Raw genomic sequence first — 19277 nt, 5'->3', positions numbered from 1 at the left:
AAATATATGCATGGGGAGATGGGAATTGGGATCATTGACTATAACAAAGGCTTTTGAATGAAGGATCATATATATACTGTAGTGTTGCTCGTAATTGTAAAGTATTACTATTTATGTATCACGAACACTTTTATAAATTTTACAAGTTCTTGTCAGACATGTCAAGAATGAGCATCCAACATAAATTCATTTTGCGTTCTTTTAAAATAATTTATTTTTATTTTTATTTTTATTTTTTATATGTATATATAATATAAAAGAAAATATATTTTTGACTTTTTGATGGATACATATAATTTTTTTAGACAATATAAATAAATTATTTATAGTAAAAAAAATTCTTAAATATATGATTTATCAATAAAAATCTTATAAATTTTCAATCATTCAAAAAATATAATAATATTTTAACAAAATTAATATTTTATATATAATAAATATATATTATTATACTAATTATATTTTTGCATCCGATATCTCTATTCGTGAGTCGTGACATCTAAACAATTTATCATTAGCTCTGTACTTTTTGGATTCAAAATTATGCCCGTACTAAATAATATATTCTACACATTCAAAAATTTTTAAAAAAATAATTAATATTATTTTACTGCTATCAATAATATTCTAGTCTCATTACAATTTTTCTGTATTTCTGAGCGGTGGCCGAAGGATCTAGCTCGTTCTAGAAGAGGAGAATAAGTTTTCCTTTTTGGAAGGTTTGAGTGGGGAAAAGTTTAATTTACACCTTCTTTTTGGAAGGTTCTATTCTTTTATCACTTTACTTTTCCTTTTCTTATTAACCAAAGTTGTATTTCAATTTTTAGCCATACCCATCTGGATTTTTGAACTCCCATTCAGAATTAGAGAACTTTTTTTTTCCAAATAACCCCGAATATTATAATTTACTAAATAATTCTACTAAAAAAAATTAATAAAATAACTGGTGAAATTTTTTTTAAAAATGGTGAATCGTTCTGCAAAAATAAGATTATTAAAATTATACGTGGATTATTATAATTTTATTAAATTATTTGATTGTTAGAATTATATGAATAAATTATAAGATTTTTAAGTTGTTAAGATTATATATGATTTTGTTAAAATTTTTATATGGTTGTCAGGATTATATATGAAATATAAAGTAAATAAAAGAAAGACAGTGAATAATTTATCACTTTTGTGATAAGGAAAAGACGGCAAATAATTCACTATTTTTGTGAAAAATTAGGATCACGAAGACAGTGAAACATTCGCTGTCTTTAAGAAAAATTCTGACGTGGTTCTTACATGACGAAAGAAGAATTAATTTGCCAATTTTATTTTTTATAAGGCTATTTATCCAATTGAAAGATTTTATAAAATCATTTCGGAAAAAAGTACGAATTAGAGCTTTCTGGAGACTGCATCTTTAGCCAACCTCATTCAGGTTATATTTTATTTCTTCTTTTGAATAAGTGAATACAAATCTAACACTTTTTTATTTAAAAACTAGTATTTAACAGTAATTTTATTTTATTATTTTTTATATAACAAATTTAAAATAATGGTCTAAATTCTTGCCTTGAGGAGTGTGTAATGTAGTATTTAATCTCACTTTTTGGAAGTGTGTGTAGGATTTTTCACTCCAATTAATTATAGGGCTAAGTAAACTGCACCATTTGTTTCCATCTTGCAATTAGAGCAATAACTTTTAATATTTATTTCAACTCAGTATGCACCGTAAAAAAATGTTACATGGCAAAGATTTGGTGTTGGCATAGTTTCTAGGGATAATTTTACAGATACCCCTTTTGGAGGTTATTATATCACAAATGCCCCTATGAAATTGAAAATATCATTTATACCCCTTTAAAAATAAAAAAAATACTCATGAATACTGTAGTGTCCCTGGTATTTGGTTGCCTGTGAGATTTCAGTGTTTAGTACCGGTACGGTATTGGGCTGGTACCGATACCCTGTGTGTGATCTTGCAGGCTGAGAGGCCGAGTACCGGTAACCAAATCGGGTACCGGTACTTCCGCTATCATTTTGAGTTGGTGGAGAGGTATGGTGGTCTTTTTTTGTGGGTGGTTATCCACATGCACCACCTACTTCCTCTTATGGTTATCCACGAGAGAGAGAGAGAGAGAGAGAGAGAGAGAGAGAGAGAGAGAGAGAGTATTTTAAATCTAATGTTCATCTCTCTCTAAATTTGATCGTATTCGAGAGAGATCGCGGCTCCATTTCGGGTGATTTTCGACGACGATCCGGAGGGCCGTTCGAGTATGCGTGTGTCGCAGTTGCGCCGTTGGAGACCTGGCGAGCGTGTGATTTCCTCTCCTTTCGACTTCTCGCCGTCGTTGGATTAGCTTTTTGAGGTGGGTTGAAATTTACGGAAATCGCCGGATTACCTCCTAAGTTTCTATATGGTCAACATGTATTATGTGTTATTTTTTTGCTAGTATTCGAATTTATGGATTAGGCTTAAAATCTGAATTTGGAGTTAAACTAGTAGTATAATTTTTTATGTTGGACTTAGAATTGACTTTGGAGAAAACTATAACTTCTACACTGTCATTTTCTGAAAACTACCAGATTTAGCTTTAGGAGCTGTAGTTTGTTTGTATCGCCACAATTTGTAGGCAGTGGATATCCAGAATAGTGTAGAATGAATTTACACTCGTGCTGGGATGCCGAGTTTTTTTTTACAGTAGTGTATAGACTGTTCCGGACTGTCGGATGCCGTTGTGGTTGACGGTGGACCCGGTTTGCTGTTTTTGCATTAGATTGTGCAGAGGGTACGTGAGTTTTCGTTGTAGGACCAGTTAGACCCTTCTGCTTTGACTATAGCCTGTGAGAGTCTGATTGAGCTCGGCAGAGATACGCTTGCATATCCGGTTGGGTAGCACCCACGAGTGCCACTCCGGAGTCGGGCTTTGTGCTTTTGCGTTGTTGTCGTTGCGTCCTGTTTGGACTCGATCTCCACTGACAATCCAGCGTAGTGGTAGTTAGTGTAGCTTCGACAGGCGGGACGGGTGAGTCCACAATCCATAGTGAGATTAGGTCAGCGATTGCATATTTGTTTATATCTACAGATAGCTAGTGTTGGTTAGCGATAGTATAGTAGCATATAGCTATAGAGTTTTCCAACTTCCTTTACTATCCTTGAGTATATTTTCTGTAAACTTAGTGGGTGGGCCGTTGAAATCGGTAGCGGTACCCACTGAGGACTATTTCTTTTTGCAATAGTTCTCACACCCAGTTGTTGACCCCTTTTTGCAGAGCCTTTTTCTGCGGCTGCTGCTGTTGCTGATTCGGATCGTGGAAAGGGAGTCGCGAGTTAGATTCCTTCCCAGGTTGCTAGAGGAGTACCAGCTACAGATAGTTTTGCCTTTTGGTTTATGTACATAATTATACTTGTTACTCGCTGGAGCGAGAGATGTTGTATCTAAGAGCTTTTGTATGTATAGTGAATCTGATGTTTATTTATTTTTCAGTTTTGTTTAGCAGCTCTATACTACTAGTTGTAGGTTGAATTTTGTTACAGGTACAGTTATCGCTTCGTGTATAGGAGAAATTCTTTTGTATACGGCGGATTTGTCGGTGTGCCCGGAAAAATGTATAATCCGGGACGTGACAAATACTCTTTAGATAAAAAATTTATGAAAAATATAGTCCATTATTTTTAAAATACCATTTCCTAATATTAATTTAACAAAGTATAGAAATTTAAAATTATTTAGATAATTGGTTTTAATTTTGAACTGTATACTAACTTAACTTTTGTAGTGTTCCGGAGGTTTGGATAGGATTGGCTGCAGTATTAGTGACTGGTCGACACATCTGGAGAGTGTCGGACTGAATCGAAGTCGTTTCTGCATGAAATGGATGCAGAAATAGACTTGGCGCCCTCAAAGGAGCAAAACGGGAGTTTTGCCAGTTTCGGGCGCCCAGAACAGGATTTGGGTCACCCAGAACTCGAGTGCTGAACTGAGCAGAACTGGAAGCCAATTCTGATCCTAGTTTCGGGCGCCCAGAAGAGGGTCCGAAAATTCACTTCGTGAATATCGATTGTGCTAACACGTGTCTGGTGGTAGGTGAGGCCCGCCGAATCAGAATAAGGGTACAACATACCGCAGGCGGAGGAACCGAAGAGGAGTTTTTGTTTAGCCTGGAGGTTTCGGACGCCCAGAAATGAGTTTTGGGCGCCCGAAAGTGCCCGTTCCTGCAGGACAACAGGTTAATATCTCTTGTTCTTGAGGCTTATTTCACCATTTCTTCTCTCTATAAAAAGCTTGTGTTCGACCCCTGAGAAGCTTTTTCACCTCTCCTCCACGGTGAAACCTACAATTGCATTCCAACCCCTCTAAATCCTCATATTTGCTCAATTCCACCTTGAGACTTGCTGTTTCAGAAGAATTCCAGTAGCGACCTTCGGCGTTTTGGCTCGTATGCGATGTAGGAAGGTCGGATTGCAACGAAACTTGGTTTGTTGGTTAGCTGACTTCTTGGAGGTTTCGTGGTGCCAATTTGACAGAAATTGATTAAGATTAGTATGGTCAAATTGCTATTTTTCTGAACTGCTGCTATATTGGAGCTGAAATTTGAGTTTTATTAGTTTTCTTGGAGCAATTCTTTGAAGGGGCTGGATTTTCGACCAGAGGAGATTACTCCATCTTTCACTACTGGTTTTGAGGGTGTTCTTCACCTAAATTATGGATTTGAAGATTGATAGGTGAGTTTTGACATTGGAATTGGTGGATTAAGCTTAAGTGCTGAATTTGGGAGTTGTAATGCAAGTTTTGGTGTTTTTGATGTTTAGATCTTTGGAGAAGTTTGGTTGCTGGTTCTGAGTGTTTTCGGCTGATCTCGGCAGGATTTCCGGCAACTTCGTGACCTCGTGCTGCCGTGGATTAGCGCTAGAGGTGGGTTAATGATGCTTACCGAAATTTGCGAAATTACCTCCTAACCTTATATGTTGTTAACATGTGTTTTAGCTTTGTTCTTCATGTTAGTAGCTCAATTCTACGATTAGTATAATTCTAAAATCTGAATTGGAGCCTAGAATATTAGCTAAAATATACATGTTGGACTTAGAATTGACTTAGGAGAAAACTAACGATTTTACACCGTCATTTCTTAAAACTACCAGATTTAGCTCTAGGAGTCGTAATTTGTTTGTATCACCACAGTTTGTGAGCGGTGGATACCCAGGATAGTGTAGAATGCATTTACGCTCATGCTGAGATGTCGAGCTTATTTTTATAACAGTGTTTAGGCTGTTTCGGACTGTTGGGTGCAGTTGAGATTGACGGTGGACCCGGATTGCTGCTGTTGCATCAGATTGTGTCGAGGGAATGTGAGTTTGATTGTTAGACCATATTTACTTGACTATAGCCTGTGAGAGCCTGATTGAGCTTAACAGAGACACGCTTGCATACTCGGTTGGGTAGCGCCCACGAGTGCCACTTCGAAGTCGGGCCTAGTGCTTTTGCGTTGATGTCGGTTTGTCCTGTTTGGACTTGCTCTCCACTGATGACCTAGCATGGTGGCAGTTAGTGTAGCTTCGACAGGCGGGACGGGTGTATTCACAGTCCCCAGTGAGATTGGGTCAGAGATTGCATTATTCTACAGATATTTAGTGTTGGATCATGATAGTATAGTGGCATATAGCTGTAAATTATTTTCAGTTCTTTACTATCATTGAGCATATCATCTGTAGACTTAGTGGGTGAGCTGTTGAGGTCGGTAGCGGTATCCACTGATGACTACTTCTTTTTGCAGTAGTTCTCACGCCCAGTTGTGGATCTTTTGCAGAGCCTTCGGTTGCGGCTGATGCTACTGCTGATACTGATAGTGGAAAGAGTGTTGCGAGTTAGAGCTCTTCCTGACGAGTTACAGAGCTAGAGGAGTACCTGTAAGATATGGATCCCTAGGATCTAAAAGGTAAAAGACACCTAGAGGGGGGTGAATAGGTGTAAACGGTAACAATCTCGAAACTCGATGCAAAATTAAAATAGAATGCGGAAAAATAAAATCAGCACACCGAGAATTAACGTGGGAAAACTCCAAACCGGAGAGAAAAACCCACGGGACCGATCANACCCTAACCCTAACCCTAATCCTACGAGGCGACGCGCAGGTGCGGCTCGACGAGGCGACGCACAGGTGCGGCTGGCCTGCATCGAAGCCCCCCGTCGGGGTGCTGGAGCCGCAGCGGCGAAGGCGCGGGGCTTGCTCCCGATGAAGACCACTTAGCGGAGGCGCGGGGCTTGCTGGAGCCGCAGGTAGCGGAAGCAGAAGGGACGAAGGGGCTAGGGTAGAGAGAAAAGTGTAAATGGGTTGTAAAGATTTTTTACAGCTGTAATTTAATTAAATTTTTTTAAAATATAAAAAGACAATAAAGCCCCCACTATTTATGCAATATATATTAAGTAAGGGTAAATTTATCAGTGCTTAAAAAAAAAGAGGGAGAATGTGGCCCGCCAAATAAGAAGATATCGTGGCGACAAATATCGCCACTAATACTTTATTTTGTCGCCGCTATATTTTTAGTGTTGGTGGCGACTCTTATATGTCGCCGCCAATGTATCCCGTATCGGTGGCGACTCCTATATGTCGCCGCCAATTCATAAGAAATGGCGGCGACAAATAAATGTCGCCGCCATTTCCGATGAATTGGTGGCGACAAATAAATGTCGCCGCCATTTTCTATGAATTGGCGGCGACAAATGGATGTCGCCGCCATATTAAATACATTGGCGGCGACAATGTTTGTCGCCACCAAAAAGTCGCCACTAAAAATCTTTTTTGTTGTAGTGAGTGTTCTCCTTAAAGTCTATCTTAGGTACACCTCGAACAACCTCCTTTTTAGTTATCTTAGATAGTTCCTTAAAGTTCATGTGACCTAGACGTTCATGCCATAAAATTTCAGTTTCTAATGTCGCAAGGTTACAGTGTTCAGTTGAAGAACTGGGAACTACGTAACAGTTATTCTCAGATCTTACACCTTTGAAGAAGATGTCATCATTACGAGTCACAGTGCATTCTTTGTCAGAAAATTTAACAGAGTACCCGTCATCACACAACTGACTTATGCTTACGAGATTTGATTTGAGCCCCTCAACATAAAAGACATCATTCAAAGTAGGGCCATATGATATAGTGACAGTTCCTTTTCCAACAATTTTTGATGACCGACCATCTCCAAAAACAACAAGTCCACCGGAGATTTTGTTTAGAGACGAAAACCAATTTTTATCCCCGGTCATATGACGTGAACAACCACTATCCAGATACCAAGAAGTATTGTCGTAAGCATGAAGCGAAGTGTGAATGACAAGGCAAGGAAAGAGTTCACCTTTGCGCACCCAAACCTTACGCATTTTGAGTTGTGTTGATCGACTTGATTTAGAAATGCTTTGCTTGTCGACGATTTGTGTAGTTCTTTTCTTCGGATCATTCTTCTTAGGCATCCACGTTTGTCTTGCCTTTGTCTTTGGTTCTTCCTTCTTTAATTGTTCCTTTGATTTCTTATTCATGTGTGTTGTAGTACTTTTCGGCTTTTGTTTGCAAAATCTCTTAACATGACCTACAACACCACAAAAATGACAGGATTTGTTAGTAATCAAATTCTTGGGAGGAACAAACTTACCATAGACCTTCGGAACCGTTTTTATCGAATGTTCATCTACTTTCTTCATTACTTGATCGACATATGTCCTTTCGTATCCAAGTCCGAATTTATTGGTTTGACCGAGTCCTAACATCTTATCTAGTTTGCTTGACCCGGACGAAAACTTGTTCAAATCCGATTTGAGTTGAATGATAGTCTTTGTAAATTCCATGTTGGATTCTCTTGCTTCCGTGTATTGCTTGGTAAGAAAATCAATGTTTTCCACAAAAGTTTCTTTTTCCTTCTCAAGCAGTACACACTTGTTCAGTAGAGTATTATATGACTCGATCAAAGTGTCCTTTTCTTGCTCCAAACTTTTTGTTAATGACTCTAATCTTGTATTGTCTTGCTCTAGATCATACAGTCTTCGTCTCAACTTCTTGTTGTGTTTCGCCACTTTCTTTGATTCAATAACAAGTTGATGATATGCGGCGGCCATATCTTCTTCTTCCGATTCTTCATCCGTCGAGTTTTCCGTAGAAGATTTTTCATGCAAAGAGGACATAGAAATTGAGTCAGTCGATGCTAAACACATAAAAGTAGAATCCTGTGCAATAAGTGCAGTGGCATTAACGTCATCATCACTTGAGGACGATTCGTCGGAGGAGGACTCATCCCAAGTAATGGCTTGCATTGCTTTCTTTTTCAAGGACTTTTTGTTAGGACAATCTGAAGCAATGTGACCAAAACCCCTACACTTATAGCATTGGATTTGACCTTCGCTACTTTTCTTTTCTTTTGTAAAATCTTTTTGAAAATTTTCAGATTTTTTAAACTTTGAAGAAGAAGAAGAGGAACTCCCTTTTGATTTGTTTGGCTTAGAGGAAGTTGGCTTCGAAGAAAACTTCTTTCTAAAATTCCGACGGAATTTCTTAGTCAAAAGTGCCATTTGTTTCTCAAACTCTTCCAAGGTTACGTCAGAGTCCGAGTCCGATGAAGAAGATTCCACATTGCCTCCTTTGGTTGATTTTAACGCCATACCTGAAGCTTTAGAAGACAACTTGGAAGAAGATGAATTAGCAGGAAAAGTCATTTCATAAGTTTGAAGAGCACCAACTAATTCATCTACTTTGAGTTCATCCGGATGTTTTACCGTTTCTATGGCCGCAACCTTGGGACGAAAACGTTCGGGAAGAGTTCTCAAAATTTTTCGAACGATTTTTGGTTCAGAAATTTTTTCACCCAAATTTGCACAAGTATTGACAATATCTTGAAGACGAGTGTAATACTCGGTAAAGGTTTCATTTTCTTCCATACGAATAGAATCAAAACGACTAGTCAACATTTGTAATTTCTGAACCTTTACCAAGCTTGTACCCTCATGAGTGATTTGTAAGGTATCCCAAATTTCTTTGGCGGTTTCACACGCCGAGACTCGAGAAAATTCAGTTTGATTCAAAGCATTGAACAAAGCATTGATACCCTTCCCATTGAACGAAGATAGTTCGTTTTCGTCTTTTGTCCACTTATTTCTAGGTTTCGGACCGGTAACATTCTCGACCACTTCAGTAGGATGTTTCCATCCGAATTCAACGGCTTGCCAAACCCTCTCGTCGATAGCAATAAGAAACGCCCTCATACGGACTTTCCAATACGCGTAGTTAGTGCCATCGAAGAGAGGGGGTCGATTAACGTTGCCGCCCTCGGCCATAGATTACAACCTATACCCGCTCTGATACCACTTGTAAGATATGAATCCCTAGGATCTAAAAGGTAAAAGACACCTAGAGGGGGGTGAATAGGTGTAAACGGCAACAATCTCGAAACTCGATGCAAATTTAAAATAGAATGCGGAAAAATAAAATCAGCACACCGAGAATTAACGTGGGAAAACTCCAAACCGGAGAGAAAAACCCACGGGACCGACCACACAAAGAAATCCACTAAGAAAACATGAGTACAAGTGATTTATCAAAAATACAAGACTCGAAATACCGAATTCTCGTTGTAGAATATCTTTGCCAGTCCTCGATCGCTTGAAATCCTCCAACCGATCACACTGCAAATCCTTGCAGCCACACACGCCTCGATTCCACGAAACGCCCACCGAATCCACGGTCTTCACGCGAGATCCACGCGCTAACGCTCCATCCGAAGCTCGTAGAGATTTAACAATTTATGGTGATTTAAACTCTTTGAAAGCACATATGATATGAGGAGAAATCCAAATCAAAACATCACCAATTTGATCCTTAAAGAAAGTTTGAATCAAAAACTGAAGAATCAAACCGGTGATCTAAAACTTGATCTTGAGAAACATGGATCAAAAAACTCAAATCAAGCCGTTAGGGTTTCTAAAAGATTATCTTGCTCAACTCAGGTCATATGGAGATCCTCATATCATATTTATAGGTTTAGAAGACTTCTAGATAGACTAGGATTCCAAAAACTCAAATTTAAAAACAGACGACGGTCTCAGGGTCCGGTCCTCTCGAGGAGACCGGTCCTTGGGGGACCGGTCCTCCAAGGTGAGGTCCGGTCTTACGCTGCGTAGATGTCAAAATATGCGTACGGGAACCGGTCCTCAATTTAGAGACCGGTCCCTCCCTGCGCAACAAGGAAAACCACTTACGGGGACCGGTCCTCAAGACCAGAGACCGGTCTCCCAAAACTTCTACGCAGAGAAGCTTGATGGGTCCGGTCCCTCTGATCAAGGACCGGTCCCCGACCCCTGATTTTTTCAGAAAACTTTTGAATAAGTGAAAAGAAAAACAAGTCTTCTAAACATCTTTTAATAATGAAAATTTCACCATAAATTGGTTCTAATCATACCTGAGTTCTCAAGGGTCTTTGATCACAAAACTTCAATTCTTTTCGTCAATCTTCATCTTCTAATTCTTCGAGACTCCGTCCAAACCCTTCACGAAATTCGCCAACTTATAAAATCCCTAACAGTACCAGCTACAGATAGTTGTAGTTTTTGGGTTTTTATACATACTAATGTTTGTATCTCGTTGGAGCGAGTGATTTTTGTATACCAGGATGCTATGTATGTATAGTGAACCTCTATTTCAGTAGCTCTACACTACTGGTTGTAGTGTTTTATGATTACAAGTACAGGTACAGCTTTCCTTCGTATGCAGGAAAAATTTCTATGCATACGGCGGGTCTGTTATCGTGCCCGGAAAAACGAGTAATCCGAGGCGTGACAACTTTACTTTTTAAAATTTTTAATAAAATACTTATAGTTTACTAATATAATAATCATGCTTCTTTTTTATTTTTCGCTATGAAATTACACAGTTTATCATGATATACAACTTTCAATATTACCTCAAGGGTGCGTTTGGTTCGCATTATGAAAGATTACTAGGAATAAAAAATATCCGAGAATCTTATTCCTATTCATCCTATTACTAAGAATATAGAATTCCTGTGTTTGGTTCTCATGGTAATATTAATTAGCCATATTATTTAATATTGCAAAAAATATACAGTTAATTAATTAATTTATTTAATTAATTTTAGATAATGTTACCAAAAATTTCAACATCTTTTTAGAAAAAAGGGAGAGAGAGTATAAGTTAGAGAGAGAGAGCATAATTAAAAAAATAGAAAGAAAAATATAGTCGAAATTAGAGAGAGTGAGAGAGTTGAAATTTTAGAAAGAGAGAAAGAGAAAGCTTAGTTTAGAGAGAGAAAAAAAAGTTGAATTTTAGAGAGAAAAATAAGTTTAGAGAGAGATATAAGGTTAGAATGTAAAGAAAAATAATATCAATTAGCCGGCGGGTAGGAAGAAAGAAAGAGATTAGACATATTATGATTACCCCAATCCATTAATATGAGGATACCCACCCTCCCTCAAGGGAATGAGATTAATACTTTGGGGTGAATCATATTCCCAAGTGAATCCAATATTACCAACTAGATTACTTAGTGCGTTAGCCAAACACCGTCATATTTTTTTATTTCCATTGGATTACTAGGAATCTTTAAAAAATAGCACGAACCAAACGCACCCCAAGAGTTAATTATTTTTTAATTATGTTGAAATATAATAATTTACATATATTACACAAAAAAAAAATTATATAGACAAAATTCTTGATAGTAAAGTATATTTCACGTAACATTCATATAAAATCCATCTTCTACAATTAAAAAAAAAATCCCTTTAATTTTAATATATTTTTTTATTTACACCTTCTCAATTTTATTTTCTTTTTACATTAAGTGATTTTTATTAGACAATTTTTTTGAAAAAAAAATTATTAAATTAATGAATGAGACATCTCAATTAAAAATTTTACTATGTGCAAAAGCCCTGATAAAAAATCAAAAGTTAAGAGGTCTTGATAAAAAAAAAAAGTTGAAGGGGCCATTTTTAAATAGATCTATAGGTGAGGGTTCTCCATATTACCATATACTTTTACACACCAATAATTAGGGGCACAACTGTCATTTTATCTTATAAACATTAACAGAAGCCAACAGAGGATAATGACAAGATATTCATGATAATTTACAAGATTTGAAAGGATACTAAAATATTTTAAAGTTTTGAGACATATTTATGATATTTTAAAATTTACAAGAGTATTCATGAAATTGCCCTTAGTTTCTAACTTTTATAAATATTGATCGGATTGATGTGACCAGATTTGTTAGAATTAACAGTATTTTTTTTACGAAAGAACTTAATTGGATCAAAATTAAACTAAAAATTATAAATCTCAATAAAAATAATTAGTTACCAGAATAAAAAATGAAATGTAAGTTGGGAAGTACGGTGAAATTGAACCCAGGATAGTTTGCACCCATCCGGATTTCACAAATTTTTTTTTCTTTTTTTTGCGGTTGAGAAGTGAGTGGTAGGACTACGATCCTTTTTGGATTTTAATTCTACAACTCTGGTCTCAAGTTCGAATCCTAGTTGATCTACACTTCTAGTTAAATTTATTTCTAAATAAAATAAACGAAGCGGATAGCATGCTATCTATTTCTCAAAAAATATAAAAAAATTTCTACAACTCCTCTCATTCAACCCCTCGGTTTTTGCTAGCGTATCATTTATTGTTTCTTGTTTAGGATGAATTAGAGAGAACGCTCTTGCATATTATTTTATGTCTTAGGTTCTGTTTAGAATTGCAAAAAATTTATATTCTGTATAATGGAAAAGTATAATAAAAAATATTTTATTTATTTTCGTATTTAATATTAAATTAGATGAGTTTTGATACAAATGATACTTTAGTTGTTTTTCTATATTATATATAATATAATTAATTTTATTCTGATTTTTCCTCCTTTACATAGATGACATTTTAAAATAATTGTAAAAGCACCAAGCATTTGGTACTTGTAAATTTTTTACTGTTAAATCTTTCCCTTTGATCATTTTTACCCGTTAGATTATACTATTCAACCAACCACCCACTCAACCTTAAGGAGCCCACATTATCCTAACCGCATATCCATTAATCCAAAGGCCAAAAACTTACAAGCACCAATAACTAGGTACTTGTAAAAGCATAGAAGCTCAATTTTCTCTCTCTCTCTATATATATATAGCAGGACTGCTGTGCTCTCAGGAGCACGGAGGCCGATGATGGAATTTTCGAATCAACGATCGGCTCCGTTAGATTTGATCTAGCGTATTTGAAGTTTCTAGAAAATAATTTTTGCGATTTTTCGGTATCATTTATCTAGCAATTGAAAGGATTCAAAATCAATAATTTTTAACAGCCGGAAATAAAAATCCTATAAAAAGTGGTGATATAGCACTAAAATTTTCGATCAGAAATATTGATCTTATTGTAGATAGTATAAAGAATTTTGTATCAAAATTTCATCTGATTTAAATACTTCTATACTGTNAAAGAATTTACAATGCTTATCCGAAGACAAAAATAAGAAGGTTATCGCAATCACCAAACAACAACCTTCTGCGTGATCGAACCAATAAAAACAAAAATTACATTTGTAACATCCTAATACAGACTCTATGACTTAGGACATGACATAGAGTCTCAAAGTCTTGAAATACCCTGCAAAACAATCTCCACACACTTCATCAAAATTTGCAATGAATTCAGAATTCAGTTATAAGTCAAGAGTTCAAGCATAGCCAAGCATAGTTAAGCAAAGTTACAACCTAACAAGCAAGCATCATCATAGTTCTCAAGCATAGTTCAAGCATAATTACATCCTAAGCAAGTAAGCAACTAAGCACGTAAACAAGTAAGCAACTAAGCAAGTAAACAAGTAAGCAACTAAGCAAGTAAACATAGCCAAGCATAGTTAAGCATAGTTAAGCAAGCATCATCATCATCATCCTCCCCCTTTTTGTCAAGAAAACGCCAAAACGACCAAAAGGAGAGAAAACACCAAAAGATCTCAGTCGGAGTCAGCACCAGGCGCAGGAAGATCCGCACTACAACATCCTAGTTTATCAAAGATAGCACGCATCATACGACGAAGCTTGCCCACTTGTCGAGTGAGGCGCTCCTGCTCGGCAACCATGCGAGCTTGATCCTCAGAAATCCGTCGAAGTTCGCCCGAGATGCGTTCTTGCTCGAGAGATAACCGTTGTTGTTCCCTATAAACAGAAGAAACAGACATTTCTTCCTCAGACACCTCTGCCGACGGACGAGAAGGACCAGGAGGTGGAGTGGAACGCTGCTGAGACGAACGTCGTGGAGGAGAGCGCTGAGACTGAAGCTGCACCGAAGACTTGATGAAAGTAGTTTCACTAATCACACCCAGACTATGCTCATATGANAGGCCTCCGTGCTCCTGAGAGCACAGCAGTCCTGTTCTATATATATATATATATATATATATATATATATATATATATATATATATATATATATGAGCGAATTAATGTTTGGATCTATCTATCAACTTCCCCTATATATTTAAAATAGATCTATACTTTTAAATGTCCTTAAAAGTTATTCTCTAGTTTTAGATTTTTAATAACTTTTAACTTATCAACTAACATAATTTAAGTTTTTTAATTAATTTATCTTTAATAGATAAGCCAAAATTAATTAAATCTACAATAATCCTTTTTATTTTTAAATTTTAATTTACATTGTAGAAAGTGTGCATTTGTAAATACTCTTTATTCTTAAAATATATTTATATTGAAGGTACCCTTACAGATTTTACTGATCCAATTTAAAAATTTTAAATTAATTAATTTTTTAAAAAATAAAAACAAACTTTAAATATGCCAACTATAATTCTTACCACTTTCTACCAAACTAAGATGTGTTCGCTTATATAAAATTAATTGATTTATTAAAATTTATAAATAATATTTGAAAATTTAAAATAATGTAACATGTGCATTGCACGCAGACTTAGGCTTAGTTTGGTATTGAGGTCTATCTAACGCTATTAGATAAAATGGAGTTGAGAAAAAAACATATAGAGAAATGCTTCTGCGTTCTCCGGTGGGACCGCAGGAAATATACCGTTGAGTTCTCCGGTGGGACCGCAGGAAATATATCGTAACCGACTCATCGCGATATGTGGAACGCAATATTACGTACCCCGCAATCCCAAACGAAGCCTTATTCTAGTAAATGCAAAATAAGTAAATGAGTAACAATGTTTATCTTAAAGTGATCATTTTTTAATTCAAATTTTTTAGAATAATATCTAATATGTGTTTCAAAATTTTAAAAATATCTTATTTATCCTTTGAACGATAAAAATACCCTAATTGCTTTCAAAAAGTTCCTTCAAACATCCCCATTTTACTAAGGTTTATTAATGAATTTAGATTTTAGAAGGGTTTTTTGATAGTTTTAAGATAAATTTAAATATTTTGAATAAAGTAAGTAATAAATAAGTAAAAGGCCTAATTTTTTTTTTATATACAGCGAGGTTTTAGGTGATGTAAAGACAAGGAGAAAAAAATATATGGAGACCCCTCAACTATAGAGATTCCTTAAACAGGTACTTCAGTTTTAAGGAGCAGGGCTGCTGTGCTCTCAGGAGCACGGAGGCCTCCGTGCTCTCAGGAGCACGGAGTCCTCCGTGCTCCTGAGCCATTTTCGATGATGGAGTTTTCGAATCGACGATCGGCTCCGTTAAACTTGATCTACCGTATTTAAAGTTTCTAGAAAATAATTTTTGCGATTTTTTTATATCATTTACCTAGCAATCGAAAGGATTCAAAATCAATAATTTTTAACGGCTGAAAATAAAAATCCTATAAAAAGTGGTGATATAGCACGAAAATTTTCGATCAGAAACATAGATCTAGTTGTAGATAGTATAAAGAATTTTCTATCAAAATTTCATCTGATTTGAATACTTTTACACCGTTAAACTTGAAAACAGCAGATATCAACCATTAAAAATTATGGATTTTGAATCTTTTCGATCACTAGATAAATGATATCGAAAAATCGCAAAAATTATTTTCTAGAAACTTCAAATGCGCTAGATCAAGTCTAACGGAGCTGATCGTCGATTCGAAAATTCCATCATCGAAAATGGCTCAGGAGCACGGAGACCTCCGTGCTCCTGAGAGCACAGCAGTCCTGCTCCAGTTTTAAGTATTTTAAAATTGAGTCTCTTTAACTTCGACAATTTTTTTATTTAAATTTTTTGTTAATTAAGTTAAATTTTTTTATTACAATTTTATGGCTTAATTATACAAAGTATTTTAAATTATCAAATTTAGTAGAAATTATCAATTTATATTATTAAGGCTATAATATAGAAAATTGTTTATAAATATTCATTTTTTTATATTTTTTTTTACTTAAAAAAATCTGTATTTTATACCCCCAAAATTTTATAAAAGTTTATACACTTAACCCTCTACCATCAAATTTCTGTCACTTTTCATCTATTTCACATAATTTATACTAAAATTTCGAATAAAATAATATAAATAAATTATAAAATTATTTTTTTCTCTACAATAAATATAGATAATTTAGTCATTTACCCTCGTCATAAACGTAGTAATTATTTAAAAATATTTTTTAAATTTTGTTAAAAATAAAATCTATAATCTATAACATCTATAACATCTATAATCTATAACATATCATTAATCTCCGTAATTGAATCCACATGGCATATGTTCCTTAATTTTAGGACTATTGGGACCTACATGTCAATATTTCCACACTAAATTGGTTCTTCTCCTCAACTTTGCAAGTGGGACCCACCACCTCTCCTTATTGTTGAACAGGTGCTTCCTACACTGACGCTTGGGTTCTTAAACTTTCCAGTGTGTTTTATTTCCACCTGTTCGTCTTCATATAATAAAAGCATAGTTAACTTATAGTCTAAATAAAAAATAAAAAAAATATTAAAATCCATTCTAACCTGAATTTCTTCTCTTACTTGACTCTTTCTCTTCTCTTCTCTTTCCTTTTACCCTCCAACCTAACACCACCTTCTTTTTCTCTGCCTCCTTCCTCCACGACATCGGAGCCTTTTCCTAATCCTCCATCACACCACTGTCATCGCCTCCTACTCCTTCGCCACTCCGCTACGCTGCCGTCGCCTCCTACTCCTTCGCCACCCCCTCCCTGCCACACCCTCCTTCTCATCCTCCGCTCCTTCTGGTCACCACCATCTGCTCAAAGTGAGCTATTTAATTTTATAAATAGTATTTATTAATTTTTGGTCAGTTTTATTTATTAATTTTGTTTGTCAATTTTTATTTGTTAACTTTTATTACTAAATAAAATGCAGTTTGTGTTTCATTTAGTTAATTTTTATTGCTAATAAAATGGAGTCTGCGTTTCATTTAATCCCATTAATAATTTGATTTTTATTTGTGAATTTTAATTTTGTAGTATTTTGATTAGCAAAAGAAATATAGTCTAACTTTATCTCAATTTGATTTATTTAATTTATAATTTTAATATCTATTTATTTGACAAATTTAGTAATTTTATNGCGCTTACCACCACGACCACCACCAGCCATGAGGAACACAAGCACAATCAGGAGTGAAATCATTTTGGTTTTCGAAAGAAATCCCTGTTTCAACAAGAAATGAAAAGCATAGATATCATCTAGACCTTTTTTTTTTAAAATGATGGAATTTAGGGCCACATGAAAAGAAAAGCAAATGATGCATCAAAAGAATGAAGAAATGCATGAGGAGATCAAGAATCACAAGGATATTACAGAGATTGATCAGTAGAAATAAGATACCCAACAAAATTTCAGATCTAAACCTCAAAAACACAAACTCGGAATGTATCTGCAATAATAAAACCTAAAACAGAAACTTACCAATCAAGGAAAATAAAATGTGTAATGAGCAGGGCAAAATCCCTCTGGAGACCTAGGCAAGGCGTGGGAGAAGTCTCAGAAAGAAAAGGAAAGTAAGAGAGAGATACCGGACTGAATGGGTATATAGGATCGGGCGGAGGGACCGGTCCTTCAAAACAGGGGACCGGTCCCCGTACCAAAAAAAATTTCTCCCCCTTTTTTTTATTATTATTATTTTTTTAAAAACATGATATTCCAATGACATATAATTAAAAAAAAAAATTTATAAATATGGCAAACAAAATCCATCTCAAAATATTCAAAATGTCAAAAATCGTTGAACAAATAGATGAAATAAATTCTAAATAAGTATACTGCTAAAATCCACACATCAATCAAGATCTAAAAATAAATCGTCTCGAATAGTCTTCATAATTGCTAAATAGAGGNATTTGATTTATTTAATTTATAATTTTAATATCTATTTATTTGACAAATTTAGTAATTTTAATTAGCAAAAGAAATATAGTCTAACTTTATCTCAATTTGATTTATTTAATTTATAATTTTAATATCTATTTATTTGACAAATTTAGTAATTTTATTAATAACTTTATTATCCATTATTTTTTGTCGTCGCAGTGCGCTATTCTTAAAAGACCATTAACATCACTTAATTTGCTGCCAGTGCTGTTTACTTTTGTAGTTTCATTTCTATTTATTTTCATGTTTCAGTTTGCATACTACATAAATTTTTTTTTTTAATACTGAATTTTATTTCTTTCATCTCATAAATTTGACCGCAGTTGGCTACGACGGTTCCTTTGTTTTCAAAATTTAGTATTTTGAAAGATGAAAAAAATAGATTACCCACTAAAACACAATATATTAGAAGAAAAAAATTTAATAGATATGACAAAAATTAACTATAGTAATATTTTTTCGCTGCATCGTACGGGTCACTACACTAGTATAAACTTTATAAGTCGAATTAAAAAAAAAAAAAAAGGAATAGTTACTGAGAAAGGTTTTGCTGTAGCCAACTATTAAATTAGAGCGGAGACCATCTTGACTGAAAGAAATTATTATTTCAACCTGGTCCACCATGTCATCTGTCGACCAACTCTATTGAAAATCCACCTCACATACGTTACATGGAGGAATTCTACACTGTCACACTTGCACCACATCATTAATAACAAGCCAATCACATTCCTTCTTTTTAAATAAAAGTACAATAAAAATATTTTTTTACAATCATGATGGGATATATATTCTTAAAAGGATTAATTTGATTGGTTTGTTACGCCACGTCACTAATATACCCGTTGCATTCTAGAATTTTTTCATTACATGATGCAGCTCTTTCCAGAGACGGCAGATGATTAGAGCGGTTCACAGATGACGTGGTGGACCAATT

This window comes from Ananas comosus, linkage group 5 (assembly GCF_001540865.1).
Source record: "Ananas comosus cultivar F153 linkage group 5, ASM154086v1, whole genome shotgun sequence".
In the NCBI taxonomy this organism is placed as follows: Eukaryota; Viridiplantae; Streptophyta; class Magnoliopsida; order Poales; family Bromeliaceae; genus Ananas; species Ananas comosus.
This window is presented reverse-complemented; position numbering follows the sequence as displayed.